Here is a 17,842-nt window from a genome sequence, read left to right as displayed (position 1 = left end):
AAGCTGTCTGATGCCACGTTGTTGCAGTTCACTGAGTCAGAAATGAGTTCACTCCTAGTTCATTACATGTGCAGTCCTGTACCATAGCCTTTGCCTTCCTATACAAAATGGTGCTCGATTTGGCTCTAGGGGGCAGACTGGGCTATGAAATCCACACTGATCCCACACTGCCCGTCTGTGACCTGCGAGTTGTCTCTGCTCCTAGTCAATTCAAACAGAGCAGCAGGATGGGCAGTTCTTTGGGTTCAACTCTGGAGCTCTCAGTGAACGTCGCTCCCCATCTTGTCACTGGTGGAATTCTGGCTGCCAGTGCACTTCACATTACCTGAATGCTCCTGGGGTTTCAATCACAACAACACTACACCATTGTTTATGCTGCTTTCCTGAGTCTGTCAGTCTCCAGGTGTTACTGTGCCCTAGAAATCATTCTGTCCTCTCCTATTTCCTGGAATATGCCCTCTCTACTTCACACTGGTTAAGTTTCTCCATCTGTTTAAATGTGTCCTTATCTATTCTGCCATCTTGATTCTCAAAATGTTTATTTTTATGAGTATTTATTTATTTAGCTTAAAAGCATTACAAAGAGAAATAGAGTGTGCATGAGAGAAAGAGAGCAAGTGCTATCTCCCATTTGCTGGCTTAATCCCCAAATGGCTGCAATGGCTGGAACTAAGCCAGTCTGAATCCAGAAGCTTCTAGGTCTCCAATGTAGGTTCAAGGGCTCAAATATAGGTTATGTTCTGCTCTTTTCCTAGGCACATAACAAGGGCGCTGGATCAGAAGTGGAACAGTTACGACACAAAGCAGTGCTTAATGGGATGCTGGTGCCATGGGTACAAGATTAGCAGGGAACTGAATCAGAACTGAGTAGCCAGCACAGGAACACCCATTGAGATGCCCATGTTGCAGACAACACTAACTGCCATGCCCAAACATTTAAATGATGTTATATTGTCCAAATAAATGGAAGTAGTAAGCGTCAGAGAGCTCAGGGTTTCTGTTCACGAGAATGTCCCTGCACCGCTTGGGAAATATTTGCTGCACCAAGACAGTTGGGCCTGGGGAGGGAAGAAAGGTTTCAGAACATGTCTGTATGAGCTCCTCCCTGCTCAGCCTGCAAGCGTTCTCCCAGGTGGGGAGGGCTAACACGCCCACTCTCATGAACCCTCTCCCCATCACAAATTCCTTCAACATCCAGAAGATCCCAGGAACATCGGCCTTTAGTTTCCTACCCTCTCTGGGAATTTACAGGCACTAGGTGTGTCAGGTGCAACCTTCATAGAGCATTCAGTCCCTGCCTCCCTCAGGCAGTCCCCAAGGCTTTGGGTCCTCAGCTGTGAGGCAGCTCTGTGCTGCTGCCTGGTGTCAATGAGACCTTTTCTGTCTGGAGTTGGAGCTGCTGTGGCCATTTGGGAGCCCTTCTGTGCTGTTCTTTCTCTCCCCTGAAGGTATCTTTGCCTGGGGATCTCCTGGAAATTGGCTTGTTGGTGTAGTGATAGACAGAGAGATTAGAGAAAGTCCCTGTGCCAATATAGGCATCAGATATAGGGCAGAGATGTCCTCCCAGTGGAGAGGGAGCAGTTCAGAAAGGGTACCCTTGGGATATGTGCCACAGAATCCAACTGAACTTTGGATTGGGCCAGGAGGTTCACAGTGACAGTCAGATGCAGCCCTTTGGGCCTGAACCAGCCAATGAGGAAATGGCACATTTAACACCAGAAGGAAAGTAACTTCAACCACAATCTTCTTGTTTCCTTCTTTCTGCTTGCTTCTTTCTGTTTCAGCATCTACTATCAGCAGAATGGCTGTTGAATAGATTCTACATTGCAAAGGAGACCCAATTAAATTCTTAAACTTGTCAAAATATGGTTTTTGTGTGCTCCCCACATAAAAGTAAACTCCAAAGAAATGAAAGGCCTGAATGTGAAAATCTCTAAAACTATTATTTAAAATTTTTGGAAAAATAGGAAGAGGTTTTTTGTTGTTGTTGTTAATTAAGGAATTTGTGACTCTGCTCTGGTCTTTCGCAGCCTAGTCAACAAGTTGAATGCCACACAGGGGCCTCCCATGAATCTGAGAGAACAGGTATAGGCCAATCTCATTCGTTTTTGTCACATACACCATCAGTTGTCCCAACACTATTCATGGACTTCTCCTGGCTCCAGATCCTGTACCCGATGCCCATATTGACACAGTCCCCTTTCTTGGTTGGTTCTCTTCAATGACCTGTTTGTCTATCATTGCACCAGCATGTTCTGTAGTGTGCCTTGTGTTGATTTTGCTTTTTCCCGGTAGCTGGTGGGTTTGGGGCAGTGCAGTTCTCAGATGTGATGGGCAGAGACTTGGGGTGCTGAGTGAAGCTCTGTGTGTCAAATGCATCTGTGGAAACTATGACACCTCACCTGCCTTGTTCTAGCCACACACCAGAGAGGGTTGGCTCAGCTCCTGGGAGATCATCAGAGTGGGTGTGAGGTAGGGAATCATTTGGAAGCTATTATTGAAAAGAATGGATAGGGCTCAGCAACTGCTTGAATTTCTGGTAAGTAATATAAGGAGAGGAATTTTTCTAAATAGCTTTTGTATTTATGGCTCAATCAGGAGTGTAAAACCATTTATGAGAGATAGTAAAGCAAAACTTATCAGTAATAAAAATGTCCACGTCAAATCTACTCCTTAGAAGAATTTCTTGGGCAAATAAATAAGCCATAGATGTATCTAATCACGGAGTAGCAAACAGTGATAACAAAAGATTTATTTCTTGAGATTACAACATTCATCACAGCTTGGATGGTTGGGTGTGGGTGAACTGCTATTGCTAATAGTGTGTACAAATAATACTTTGTAATTACAGCAAAGTGTCTTGAAGCCAGAAACTTCTCTAGAGTGGAAAACTTGAAGACACAGCCCACATGTTGGTAGTTCAGATCCAGTGATGTCCTCACACCTTTGTGAAGGCATAAGTACTGCAGTAGACCACAAAGTAATCTTTCCCTTGCTAGTGATGCTGATGTGGGAGAGGCAGCTGGGTTCTGGCCCTGGGCCCCTCTCCAGCACCCTGCTTTATAACTCCCTGTAGATTGCAGGCAGCTTGATGGGAAGGTCAGAGCTCATCAGGCAGAAGCAGCAGCAGGACTAGAATCCCAGGCAGCAGCAGAAGGAACACAGGGCCTTCTCTCCTTCCTGCACGTGGGGTGAAGAGAAGCACAAGTGTCAGTATGGGGTTCCTTGAGACATTGGCCTGCTGACTTTGGAGTTTCTCTTGAAACCCTGAGTTGGTGGGACTGGGACTTGCTATGCCTGCTTATACTCTGCTTTTACCTTTCAGGGATTCTGAGAGCACTCAGAAAATTCAGGCAGACACACAAATTCAGGGAGATGGAGAGAACACACACACATATATGCACTCAAATACATGATTTAGAGGGCATATCCTTTTGCTCTTGAACTTAAGGTCACCTGAAGTTGATTGAGGCCTTGGGCCTGCTAGATCCCTGAGCTCCTCCTAAAATCATTCTCTAGGCCCCTGTGCCCTAAGCCACAGTGTACCAAAGAGAAAGGTCTGTACCATCTGAGGTGTACAGTATCCATGACAATGTGTGGTTACCTTCACAGGAGTCTTCATGCAGGAGGATACTGCTAGGCCCGCACACCTGAGTAGTCACACACTTGCAGCTACCAGGGTGCCCCTCTGCTGGGTTTGTAACTGAAGTTGTGGGATCCACTTCTATAAGAAAATCTGGTTTCAGATGCTCTGTAAACCAGGTAACAATTGTTCGTGCTGAGAAGCTGCAGTGCTCTGGTCAGGTAATAGTGGAAGCCTTTGAAGTAAAAATCGTATTGATTCAAACAGAATGTTCTCACAGCTGTGTTAAAATCACCTGCAATATCCCCAGTATAGGCCACCAGAGCTGTTCCATGGAAATCATTCAACTGGGAGGAATAGCTTACAGTATTCTTTATTTGCCTCCAATGTTGTTCCCATTGAACTCTGAAGCTTTCATTCATACGCATGTCTTCTTCTACCAGCCAGCCGAGGTGCAACCCTCTCCATTTTTTTCTATGCAGCCCACATACTGATCATCAAACGCAGTCTTAGCCATGTCAGCTGCTGCTCCTGGCTAGCCACCTGTCAAGGAGGAGTAGAATCCCTTGATTCTGTTGGCTCAGGATCAGCATCTGCATGCTACTGCCCAAGCCTATGGCATGGATGTGGGCTCAGCATGAGATCTCACGTGTTCCTATCATGGGACTAGGCCTGGCACATGAGAAGCATTAGGCTGGCAGTAGTGGGAGAAGGGAAAACTAAGTACTACAATTGCATTTTGATTACTGATTCTTTTTTTAAATTCTTCTTAAATTGTTACTTTCTAATTGTCTCATGGACTTAACTCTGCGAACTCTGTTGTCTTAAAGTCAGCAGGCCATGGCAGGGGGTGGGCAGGACATGTTACCTGTGGTGTCAGCAACCCAGCCAGCACAAAGAGGAGAATTGAAAAAGCTGTCCTCATCTTCAACAATCACTGCAAACAGAGATGAGACAGTGTCAGGGATGAGCATTAGCTTGGTGCGTCTCTCTTTCTCTCTGTAAATCTGTCTTTACAATAAAATAAGTATATTTTAAAATAAAGGAATTTTCCAAATTTGATCCTGCCTCCCCAATTCTGCTTGCAGTATTTCTTTCTTTCTTTTTTTTTTTTAAAGATGTATTCATTTTATTACAGCCAGATATACACAGAGGAGGAGAGACAGAGAGGAAGATCTTCCCTCCGATGATTCACTCCCCAAGTGAGCCGCAACAGGCCGATGCACGCCGATCCGAAGCCAGGAACCTAGAACCTCCTCCAGGTCTCCCACACGAGTGCAGGGTCCCAAAGCTTTGGGCCGTCCTCGACTGCTTTCCCAGGCCACAAGCAGGGAGCTGGATGGGAAGTGGAGCTGCCGGGATTAGAACTGGCGCCCATATGGGATCCTGGGGCTTTCGAGGCAGAGGACTTTAGCTGCTAGGCCACGCCGCCGGGCCCATGCTTGCAATATTTCTTTTGTCAAATTATTTTTTAAGACATATTTATTTGTAAAGGTTATAGAGAGAAGGAGAAACAAAGAGATAGAGAGAGAGAGAGAGATCGTCCATGCTCATGTTCACTTTCCAAATGCCTGCAACAGCCAATGCTGTGCCAGGCTCAAGACAGGAGTTAGAAGCTCCATTCAGTTCTTCCATGTGGATGCAGAGGCTCAAGCTCTGCTGCCTTCCCAGGCACAGTAGCAGGTAGTTGAATCAAAAATGGAGCAGCCAGGACACAAACCAGTGCCCATATGGGATGCTGATGTCACTGGCACATTTACTTACTATGCCTCACTGAGGCCCCACCTTTTTTTCTTTTTGAGGAAGAAAGGAAGAGAGAGTGAAATACAAAGACAAATTGATAGCCAAATGCTGGTTCACTCACCAAATGGCTGCAACAGCCATTCTAGGCCAGGCTGAAAACAGAATCTAAAAGCCAAACACTCCATCCACATCTCCCATAGCTGTCAGGGACCCAAGCTTTTGGGCCATTCTCCTCTGCTCTCTCAAGCTCCTTAATAAGCAGCAGGATCAGAAGTGGAACATACAAACCAGTGCTTGTATGGGTATCACAAGTGAAGGCTCAGCCCAGTGCACCATGATGCCAGCCCCTTGGAGTATTTGTACTCAGCACCGAGTTTGTGGCTTGGGCTGTGGATGCATAACCCTGGAACACCACAGTCACTCCACCTCCAGCTCTTCTCCCAGCCCCAGCCTAAGCCTAGTCGTTCCTCAATAGACCTTCCTAATTCTCTTACCTGATCAGAGGATAGAGCTCAGAGGTGACAGATACCTGATGCGCTGTACAGGATTCCTAGAGAAAGGGTGGGACAACAGGCTTCATATCTTGATCTAGGATGTGCTTTCACTTTCAGATGTGATGGAATGGGAAGTAGACTGGAATATAAATACTCGGCACCTGATGGTCCATTTTCCTTTCTCTGTCCCAGGAGTGGCAGGACTGTCCTTTGCGGCTTGCAGGTAGATCTCGCAGAAAAGCAGCGGTTACTGGTGGATTCTTTTTTATGAGTCTTTTACAGAGGATTTGAGGGGATTTGATCAGTGCAAAGGTAGATGCTTTTAAGGTACATTTTGGCATCCTTAGTCATGCCTTAGTAGGGGTTCAACACCTCACGCCAATGGACTCATGAACTATTAAGCATCTAAGCACACTGTTGATTTGGTGCAGTTTCCTTTGACAACTAGAACCAGCTTCTGTTGGTGGTTCTAGATCCTTGTGACGAATTGACAAGTCAACTTGACAGAGGCACTACGTGGCACGGAGCCAAAGTCCCCTGTTGCCTGTTATGTGGGAAAAGAGGCTGCACAAAATCATGGTGGGGACACTTGGTGGTAGTTTGATATGGATATTAGAGCAACTCAGTCAAATAAAATTCTGCTTTATTGTTGGGAGTAAAAATACATATTTTATCTTTTATGCATCTCATGCGAACTACATGTAGTTTAAGCATGCATACAACAAGTTAATGGAATACACAGTTGAAGACTGTTTTGGTGATTGATTTTGCTTTTTTAACAGATTTTTTCAAGTTATTAATGCATTGATAAAGAACATGGTCCCAAAACTGAAGTGAGACATAGACACAGGATATAGGTTTGTTTGCTCAACCCAAGATCCTTAAAAATGAGTGACCTCCAACAATATGTGTATAAGTATAAAATCTAAATAAAAAGACATTTTGTTTTGAAGGGAAACAAAATCAGTGCCTGGAAGTTCGAGTTCTTTGTCTTCTTGGTCTGCAACTTCAGGTTGTGGTTGGGACTGGACGGTGCAGAGCACATACCCCCGGCAGGTGGCGCTGTGTTCAGAGCTGGCCCTGTGTTCAGAGCTGGCCCTGTGAGACTGCAGGATGACCAGGTTACAGTGGCCATTTTTGTTGTCTTTTAAGATTCTTTTTCATTTTCCCCAATGTAGTCCTCCTCCTGAGTGCTCTGCTTCTAGGTGCCAACATTGTCATCTTCATCGTCTTTAGCTGCCTGCTTGCCTGTGGCTTCCTGGGCCTCCGTATCTCCATCTCCATCCCCTGCCTCTCCTTTACCTTCTTCTTCTTCCTACTCCGCCTCCCCATTTTCCTTCATTTCCATCTCCTTCCCAGCTTCCCGGGAGGTCTGCTTTAAGCTCTTGGAAGGAGTGTCGTGGCTTGTGTCAGGGGCTGCGTCTGGTAGAGTGGTGTTTGCAGATGACCCAAGGCAGAGATTTCATAGAATTGCAGAGCCTTAGGGCAGTGTTGGGGAAAAAAATGACTCTGATAAGTTGTACAAGTAAAAAGCCCAACATTTTTTAATTGTCTGGTTCTCCATACTTGATGCTAAGCTGTTCTCATGAATACTGCCAAAATACTGCTACCTACTATAGAATGACATATGATGATGTTGGTCAAAATATAACATTGAGTGGTCTGGCATCATGGTGTGCCTGTAAGAATATGATTTGTCAGGGTTTGGTTCTCATTGAGGCCAGCTCAGGGCAGAGGATGAGAAACTAGAATGTGAGTCTGCAGAGCTGTGGACTGAAATGGAAGGAAAGAGGTAGTGCTGTCAACTTTGCACGTACTAACAGCTGGGATGTGGTCACAGACTTTGAACATTCTTTGCACGTACTGAAGACACAACCCATGTCCAGGCTGGTGGTTTTGACAGCCACAAGTATCAGGGCTTCCTGTCCCTGTGGCTGGGAGGCCTTTTCGCAGACTGCCTAGGGGCCACCGACATGCACAAGTATTTAGTAATGTGGAGGTCACATATTTGAATATTGCCAACTCAAAGATGAAAGGAATGAAGGGCTCTGTCATTGTGGTATTAGGACAATGTTAGGAAGTGGCTGTAAACCCCATATAACACTGGCTCACACAAAGAACAAAGGTTTTCTCTGATACAAGCAGGGCAGAAAGCAGATGTTCAGGTAGTCTTGAAGACTACTTGATTAGGTCCTGTTTCCTTGGACCTTTGTGGTTTTCCATTCCAGGGTGTGGCCCATCTCCACATGGTCAAATAAGGGCATGTGTCTTCCAAGAAACCTGCTGGAGAATGGGAAATAAGGAAGAAAGCGAAAGTACCAGCTCTCCTTGAAGTCCTGAAAACTGCTCTAGGTCACTTTCATTTTTGGTTCATTGGCACAATCCTGGTCACAGGATGACACTACCAGGAGGCTGGGCAGCAGGAGGTGCAGCTGGAGATGCTGTTGAAAAGAGTGATAGATATGAAGGCATACAAGCTCAGGACCAGGAACACCAGTAGGCACCTGTCTCAGGCCTGAAATGCAAGATGTGGTCCAAAAGCTCAGTAACCTAGTGAAGTGCTCTTGTGCAGCATTTTCAGATATCCAACACACACACAAAACCTAGGATGGGCTACAGCATCAACACGGGATGCAGAAACAGCATTCAGTGACCTGGTCCAACCAGAGCACATGTGTCCTGAAGGGGAAGACAGTGCAAGTCAGTCAGAGTGCTGCTGACTTCATTGAGCATCTGGGCCACATCATGGTGTTCCTGAGGGAAGCTTGGCTTCACGATGGAGGTGGCCAAGCCTTTGTCTTATGCCCAGATTGTGCTGGCGATATTTTAAGGAGTCAGCATTTGTCAAGCCTGTAATGGGAAACAGAACTAAAAGGTGACATTCTGTAGAGTGAAAGATGCTGTGCATGAAGGGAAAGAAGTTAGCGGATAGAACAGTGTCACAAGCCATGGAACATATATGTGTGTATCTACTGCATAACTACATGTCAGAGTACATCAGGTGTTCATGTCTGTTCCCGTATGCCTGCAGGTGTGTGTGTGTGTGTGTGTCGTTGTGCACATGGCTCCCACTAGTGTCTATTAGCAGTCTTATTTCTCTCACTCCAAGGTTGTATGACCCACCCCCATCCCCAGGGAGAGACTCCCTGAATCTTTTTATCACATCCAGCACAAAGCTTGAGGTCCACTAATGTCCTTGGAAAAAATATGGTAAACTCTCATAGCAGTGTACTCTCCCTGCCCAAAGACCATGAGCTAGCATAGAAAGAAGGCCCAAAGAGGCAGTCCCGTGGTGATCCATGACTCCTGGCAAGCGGGAAGTCCCACCTGGGAGGAAAGCAGAACTTTGGTGCCAGGGTCATTTCCTGGGTTGGTTTGAGACCTGTATGCCAGGAGAGATGACCTTGACTCTGGCAGTGACCTCACAGACCAGGCAATAGACTCCACACCAGGCCATTCAGTGAAGGGGGCTAGAGGGGAACAGTGCTGGAGCTGTTTCTGCTGGCTGGCATGCCTGGACAGCAGACAGCTCTTTGCGAAGGTCACAGGAAGCCCTGGCAGCCATGTCTCAGCCCCTACAACAGCTGAAGTTTTTGAGACCCCTCTGGAGCTTCTAGTTTTATGAGTCACAAGTGCAGGTAACTGGTATTCAGGAAGCCCAGCCCTGACAGCCTCCATCTGCTGGGTTCACAGGTGCTTTTCCCTTCGTCTCTGCTGGCAGAATTTCTAGGTCCCCTTGTTTACATCTGTCTTCATGACTTACGGTGGAAGAAGAAAAAAATAACTGCCATGGCTGAAGGCTTGGCCAGTACTTGGTACCCGAATATAAGATATTGCACTGCAATATCACAAGGTAAATGTGCTGCATTTCCTAAGCCAAGGACAGTTAAGGACCATGGCCTGGAAGGAGGTTTCAGGGAGTGTTTGCCTCAAAGATAATTCTGAGGAGACAGTGAGTGGCAAGCTGGGCTGGGCCCAGCTGTGTGCTCTGCTTCCCGTCTCCTGAGGTGATTCCTGCAGCCGCTCTGGCATGACTGTCTTCCAGCTGTCCCTGAGCATGGAACCAGAGTGGACACCAGGACTTATACCAGAGCCTCTATAACCGCAGGCCACAAGTTATCTTCTTTTCCTAAGTGGTCTTCATTACATGTTGACAATTACCCAGCCTTTGCACAGACATACTGATCTCAGAATCCAAGCCTCCTGCTGATAGGTCTGTCAGGATGAAGTCCTCTTACCCAGCTGACACAAGGCAGGTTTTGAGACATCCCTTGGCTCCTACCTCACAAGGGCTGGCAGCTTTCCAGTTTGCTGCACCCAAGGGCTGATTGCCTGAGTTTGCTTCCAGCGTAAAAATGTCAGACACTTAGGTTCTGTTAACTGCAGCAACCCATGTCTGCATTAGAACTTGGTTTTTAGCTAGGATTAAGCTCAGCAATGTGTGAAAATATTTTCCACATGCAAAGAAAGAACTGACCTTTGTGATCCCTGGAGTACAGAGGGGGTTTTCTCTGGGATGGGTATTCTAGCTCCTTCCAGAGAATGACCGTTGTTCATAAGCGTCTCCCATTCCATTCTTATGATCTTCCACGTACCAGGGAGCAAGGGGCAATTAATAGAGTGAACAAAGTTTCATTTTTATTTGTCATCAAAGAAAGAGCCTTAGAAGCAGATGTAGGATTTCCCAATTCCACTGGACATGGTTTTGTCACATTGGCTCTAAACTCTAAGAACCATTGGGAAATTTATTCATTGATGGAGAGACACGTGTGCAGTCAAGTTACTAGTACAATTGAAGAAGGAGGGGACACAGCATGTGATGGGAACTTTGAGATGTTTCACATGAGGTGACAGTGAGTAGGTAAGACTGAAGTCAAGAGCCAGGAACTCTATCCTCATCTCTACATGAGTGGCAGTGGCCCAAGAACCTGGGCCATCAGCCACTGTGATTCCAGGTACATTTGCAGGGAGCTGGATTGAAAGTGGAGCAGCTGGGAATCCAACTGGTATTCATATGGGATGGCAGCATTGCCCAAGTGGTGACTGACCTTGCTGTGCCACAGTACTAATTTCTAAAGTTGCTTTTCATGTCACATTCTTCCAGTGATTTCAAGTCCCCTCTGGTGTGTATATTGGGAATCGAAAGACTGTAATTAGGTGAAAAGGGATACTCCAAGCAGGAAGATTTAAAGCCCTGGGAGCACTAGAAGATTTTACTTTGGATTAGCTGTGCAGCAGCCCTGAAACACTAGAAACATCCTGGAACTTCTCTCTGAGTGAAATGAATGAAGGACAGTGCAGGCTTAGCAGGCAAGTGGTTCTCATCCCCACTGCACATTACCCAGGCAGTCCAGCCTGAGCACCACCCGTGTTGTGTTCATTCAGAATCCCTGGACGTGGGATTCAAGGCAGCGCCTTTTTCAAAGGCCCTGAGAGGATTTTAGCGCATCTCATGCATCAGGTGCCATTGATACAGTTAAATGTTACCTAACATTTACAAAACAGTTCCTAGACATCATGTGATGATGGGGAAAGCATAAGTTGTATTGCTGATGGAAAGCATGGGTCTTCATAGCAGTCTGTTCTGTGAAAGTGAGTTCCTTGACAGGGAAGAAAAAGACCTCAAGAACTAGAATGATGGTGTTAGGGGATTTGGTGATTTAAAATTGACCTCCTCAAGCCCCATGGGGCCCTTGATGGTGGAAGCTGCTCCCTGTCTCTGCTTTCACTGCTCTGGTGAAGGCCCTGAGGTCCCCTCTGACAGTTCCTTTGCAAGGAGAAGTCAGTCTTCTTCATGCCCCTCCATTGCCAGTTGTGGCCAGACTAGTGGTTGGACAGGCTCTCACTTTATCCAGTGCAAAATGACAAAGCCAAGTTTGGAAAAGATTTTCCATCCTCAACACTGATCAGCCTAGACCAGTAGGAACACAGTTGTCATTGAGTCACCTGGGATCATTACCCACTGGCCATTGGAGATAGCATGGGGTATCATGTGGTGCTTCGGCTGGATAATTTTAGTTAGGGGAAAGAAGTGTGGGCTTTAGGTGCTGTCAGAAAGAGTGGACAGGAACGAGTGTTTAGCTTAGTGGTACAAACACCTGTGTCCCACATCAGCATAACTGAGTTTGATCCCAACCCTGGCTTCTGATTCCAGCTTTCTACCCATATACAGCTGGGTAGGCAGCAGTGATGGCTCAACCAGTTGGTTTCCTGCTATGTGGGATTAAGTTCTTTGCCCTTGACATGGCTCTAACTGTGGTCCAGCACAGCCATGTTTGATGGGCATTCTGGGGTAATCAACCACCAAATGAATACATTAAATAAATAAATAAACCAATTAAGAAACAAATAGAAGCAATTCTGTGATTGGATATTTTAACAGCTCTGACCCACAGAAAGACTGACTGTTATAATGTAAGGAAGCAGCCTTGGCTCATTTATTAAGAGTTGGAGGAGTGAGTTTGCGTATACTGTGTTGTGAAAGACTCTGGTTTGAGGAGGGTGTTCTGAGAGAGGGTCTTTGACCATCAGGAGACCAACACAGTCTGGTGATGAGCGCAGCTCTGAATGTAGTTGTGCTGGGTCCAGCTGGAGTCACACTCAACCCATGGACACCAGAGGCTGCTGTGAGAAACACCAAAACAATCCCAATACTTTAGTACTTTATGTCAGAAAGATCTGAAGATGCTCAGAGGGTACTGTCCCCAAAGAGAGCTTGGCAGTTTGTTGAATGTGCTTATGTGGATGTACGGATGTACTTATGGGGGTAGGGAAGGAGGGGGCAGTCAAACTTCCATGTGCTGACTCCATCAGCAAGTTCATTGGCTGACATCTGGAATCACTGGTAGTTTCCGGCAAATGAGGTCAAGGTGTAGCATATATAATTATTATAATGTAATAAAGAATTCAAGAGGAGGCAAGACAAATGATAGCTTTAGTTAGATGGACATGGGGCCAGGATTAGGGTATAGCAAGTAAAGTTGCCATCTGGGAAACCAGCATCCCTTACGTATGCTGCTGTGAGTTTTGGCTGCTCCTTTTCCAATCTGGCTGTTCACTAATGCACTTTGGAAAGTGGTGGAAGAAGACCCAAATGCTTGGGTTCCAGTTTCCATGTGGGAGACCAGGAAGAAGCTCTTAATTTCAGTCTGACCCAGCTCTATCTGTTCTGGCCATCTGGGTGGTGAACCAGGAGATGAAAGAACTGTCTCTAGCACTCTCACTGTCTGCTCTCTCTTTTTCTCACTGGCAAACTCTGCCCTTTAAATGAGTAAAAGTAAATCTTTTTCAAAAAATTAAATGTGCTCATCACATGCTACTCACATCCTTACCTAGAACACACTGGAAGCTGCTCTCTTCTCCAAGGCATTGAAAAACACATTGATAATGGGATATCTCTGGGAAGTTCTCTGGGTTGTGCTCTGTAGGGCAGGGGAGCTGGAGGAAGACACTAGGTGAAACACTGCATGTGAAATGGGTGTCCCGTTTTTGATGGATGTGCTATATGGACCACTGGGTAACCTTCACCAGTCCTGGCACAGTCCTGGGGAACTTGAACTCCATGCTCTACTCATCCACAACCTTTCAGCTCCTTCCCCATTTCAACATCAATGAATGCCTCTCCCATGTGTGTCTGGGGATGCTCATCCATGAATATGAGCTAGAATCTGATCACAACTTGCAATCCTAGCACATTTGCATTTTCAAGGTTCGTTGTCTCATTTTCTGACTGCAGCATGTAATCTCTCTGCCTCTTACCCTGTTACTCTTAGAATGCCTTGTAGAGAGGGGCAGTTTCCTCTCACTCCTCTGTTGCCATGGCCCTGCCTCTGCTCACACCCTTGGGTTGCCATGGTTGAATAATAGTTTGGGTACTCCCCCTGCCACAGCCAAAGGCCTGTGTTCTAAAGGCTGGGATCCCAAAGTTTTCCAGGGCTAATGAATCAATGTTGTTGGCTAATGGATTAGGAGTGAACATGTAACCCTAGAGGGTTACATGTATCTAAGAGGCAGGCCTGGTGGGAGGCCTTCAGGTCACTGAGAGGGTACCCTTGGAAGGCAATGCTCCCAAGGGGATATGTGGTCAAGGCACAGTTGGGCCCAGCTGGTCTCCCTCCTATCACCCCTGTGGGTCCTCTTCCATGTGTGCTCTGCCATTTCCCATCCTCATCAGATCCCAGTGCAAGGAGGCTCTTGATCTGGGGTTGCAGACCACCAGGGCTGCAAGCAATGATCAACATTTTCCTCCACAGGCAGCCTTCCCTCGGGGTTTGCAGTGGTAGTAATGGAAACTGACCTCTCCCCACCAGGGTGTTTGTGCAAGCTGCTAAGTAGCTAATGGGTCTAATTCTACCTAGGTCTAGGTCTTGCTGGACTCTTCCTATTGAGGTATGTGTTGGTACTTGTGTAGCCCAGGTCTCTTGACCTCTCTGCATGGCAAGGAGATTGGGAGCTTCCTGAGACTAGGAACCACCGTGGGTCTCTGGGCCCAGGTTCTGCTCTCTCTACCACACTGTCTTTGCTTAGAGGCCAGTGACTCTTCAGCTGGTTGGAGACTCATTGTTGTCCATGCTGGGAGGATCCCTTTCGATTTGCTGATGGTCCCACCATCCTGACCCACTTCAAGCCTGGTCCCAGGCTCACCTGCACTTCCATAGAAGCAGTCAGATTTGCTACAGCCCAAGCACATGTGGAGGTGGAGATAGGTAAAATCACTGTTAGGTTTTCTCAAATTCTCAACTCTAATTTCAACGTATTTCTCCTTTTTAGTGATGTGGACTGTTGGATGACTTCATTCCCTAGAGTCAATACTTTCTGTTCATGTAAATTAAAGCGTTCTTTTAACAGGGACACTTAAGTGTAAAGACTCCTCACTGCCATTTACCAAAAACAAAAAGGTGTTGAAGCTCTGCTCTTTGACAGTAAGGTGAAGTTCCCCAATTCTCCTGCTCTAACAAGACCTGTGGACAGAGAGCATCCAGATGTGCGTAGCTTTCTCATTTGTGAAGAAGTTGGAGAGCTCTCATCAGACAGTAAGGGAAGACTGTGCAGTTCTGTGAGTTGTTGTGAAACTCTCTTGCTGTGAAACTCTCTTGCTTGTGAAACTCTCCAACCTCTGTTGGATTCTCGTTTGGTGCACTTGGTAGAGGCCAGTAGAACTGCTCCATGAGTACCACTGAATTTCTTTGAAATCACTTTGTGGTCTTTAAATGGCTTCCATGTATTGTTGGCCTATTTATATTTGATTTAAAAATTTTGTATCCACCGCCTGTGCTTCCTGCTTCCTTTAACAGTGGGAGTATCTATCCATCTATTTCTTCAGCACAGTGCACGTACTGGCCATCAAATGCACTGTTCACTTGCTTCTAAGGAAGTGTCCCTGGCTATTCGGATGGAGGGACTGGCCTGCATTTACTGCTTCACAGGATCCTGTTGGCATGCTCCTTGCTCACATATCTGACCCTGTCACATGTCTCATGAATGACACATGCATGCTTAATAGCTGCAACCTCAATGCACTTAAAAAAGGTGAAACTTCATAGTTTTGATTTAGCTATGAGCTTTTATCTTTTTTAAAAAATAAGATTGATTGTATTTATTTGGATCAGAGCTGGACCTTATCAAGGTGAAGAGCTTTTTCTGAGTCTCCCACGTGGGTGCAGAGCTCCAACCACTTGGGCTATCTTCTGCTGCCTCCCCAGGCACATTAGCAGGAAGTTGGACTGGAAGTGGAGCAACAAGGATATGAACCAGCACCCACCTCAAGGTGCTGGCACTACAGGCAGTGGCTTTATCTTCTATGCCATTGTGCTGACTGCCTAATTTTAGTATCAGACTTCTTGAGAATCATGATTTTCAACAGGTCCCAGTGGTTCATTTGCCTCCATATTCTGTGAAGGGGAGAGGAGGCATCAGCAAAATGGAAATTCAAAGGTAGGAAAAATTATCCATAGTATTAAACACCAACTTAGTATTAAAAAGTCAATGATTGTGTCTAGAACACATAATACCTTCAAGGTTATATAAGACTGCCCTTCTAAAAAAAGAAAGAAAGAAAGAAACTAAGGCTGTGAGAGCAAAGGATAAAGACTTTGTTAGGTGTGTAAGTGCCTTAACTCAGTGTGAGGGAATCTAGCTTCAAACCTATGTCACCTGTTTTTTTCCCAGCCAGCTAAGCAGCTTGCCCTAGAGACTACTGTTTGGATCTTACACACATGCATGGGATAAAACTGGCTTTGCTTGGGCCCAGCACAGTAGCCTAGTGCCTAAAGTCCTCATCTTGCACATGCCAGGATCACATATGGGTGCTGGTTCTAATGCTGGCAGCTCCACTTCCCATCCAGCTCCCTGCTTGTGGCCTGGGAAGGCAGTTGAGGACGGCCCAAAGACATGCGGCCCTGCACTCGCGTATGAGATCTGAAAGAGGCTCTGGGTTCCTGGCTTCAGATTGGTGTTGCTCTGACTGTTGCAGCTGCTTGGGGAGTGAATCAACGGACAGAAGATATTCCTCTCTCTCTCTCCTTCTCTGAGTATCTGACTTTCTGATAAAAATAAAATAAAAAACAAAAACCCAAAAACAAAGAGCTTTGCTCTTGGCTGTGCAAAGGCCCTGATGCAAAAAACCAACCTAAACTGCTTCTTGTGCACACATCCAGTTTGAGAAAATAAAATCCACAGGTGGCCTCTTCCTTCAGTTTCTCCTCTAAGCCAGTCCTGTGCCTCCTTGCAAAGCTACGTCATCAATGCTCCTTACCAGGAGTTCTTGAAGTTACATATTATCTATGAATAAGTTTTTAAAATATGCATTTTCATAAGTTTTTGAAGACCCCCTTAGATACGTGGATTTCAAATTATTTTGTACTAAAATGAACTTATCTTTTAATTCCATTTCCTCACTCTCTTTCTGAAGGACCCTCATATAACATGATGAAACCCTGGATGAGTCCTACCTCTGTTGACATTGTATCAGGCAGTTATGACATTTAGTCTATGAAAATCTTTGATCTAATGGAGTTGGTGTATTAGAATTGCCCCTGTGTTTTCTTGTTTTCTTCCCAGGAATGAAACATAATGAGTGACTCTGCAGGGTGGCAGCTGTGGGGAGGCGTCTCTGCTATGTAGGATCCGGCTAAGGGCTCAAGCCAAAACCACCCCGCAAGGCGGTGGATGAGTCCTTGGTTTCGGGCGGCCAGTGCACCAACGGGTGCCAGGCTCTGCCTGCTGGCCGCCCAGTGGCGAGCTCTTGGGTTTTTATGATTTGTAATAGCTGCTCAGGGACACTCATGAATTAGACCAACTTTAGTATAAGTGAAACATGAATTCCTGGCGATTGCCAGTGATAGGGACATGTAACTTTGCGCTTGCACCTGCTGGTCTACTTTAGTCAGGGATGCTGGGCCACAGTGTCTGGGACAGAGGCCAGGACAGGTGAGGGCCTGAGACAAGCTGAGTCAGAGCAGCCACTGTCGGGTGCATGATCTGCAGCTAGGAGCAGGCCAAGTTGGAGAGCTGGGGGACACCCTAACTGGAGGTTAGGGTTGAGGTTCCCACCAAGGGTCACATGTGCTGGAATGGTGGCTGTGTTCTAACTAGGAAACAGTTGTAGTCTCCCATGGCACTAGTGTGGCTGGGATTGGATGCACCAGGCCGGGCCAGACCCCAACACCATCTGGTGTCCTGGAGAACCAGGGTAGATCTGGGACTGGCTAGGCTAGGTCTCAATCCCCTACTGAGCCATGTGTGAGCTGTACATGGGTATGGACGAGCCATGGCTGGGCTGAAACATCCATCAACAAGAACCAGAATGGGGTGAAAGCCAGCCAACAAAAGCCACTGTTCCTGCCCAGACAGAAGGTGAACTGAGAAGGGCTGGCTCATGGACCCCCTGGTATGCGCAAAATAAGCGCAAGAGGTATGATAGGAAACAGCCCAGAATAGGCCACGGAAAGTTTCCCACTGTCATACATTTGGCATGGGTCAGGGGCGGACCAGGCTGAATCAGTTCATGTCATCCACTGGCAAA

The sequence above is a fragment of the Ochotona princeps genome, chromosome 4 (assembly GCF_030435755.1).
Source record: "Ochotona princeps isolate mOchPri1 chromosome 4, mOchPri1.hap1, whole genome shotgun sequence".
NCBI lineage: Eukaryota > Metazoa > Chordata > Mammalia > Lagomorpha > Ochotonidae > Ochotona > Ochotona princeps.
The sequence above is the reverse complement of the archived record's forward strand: the minus strand, read 5'-3'. Positions refer to the sequence as shown.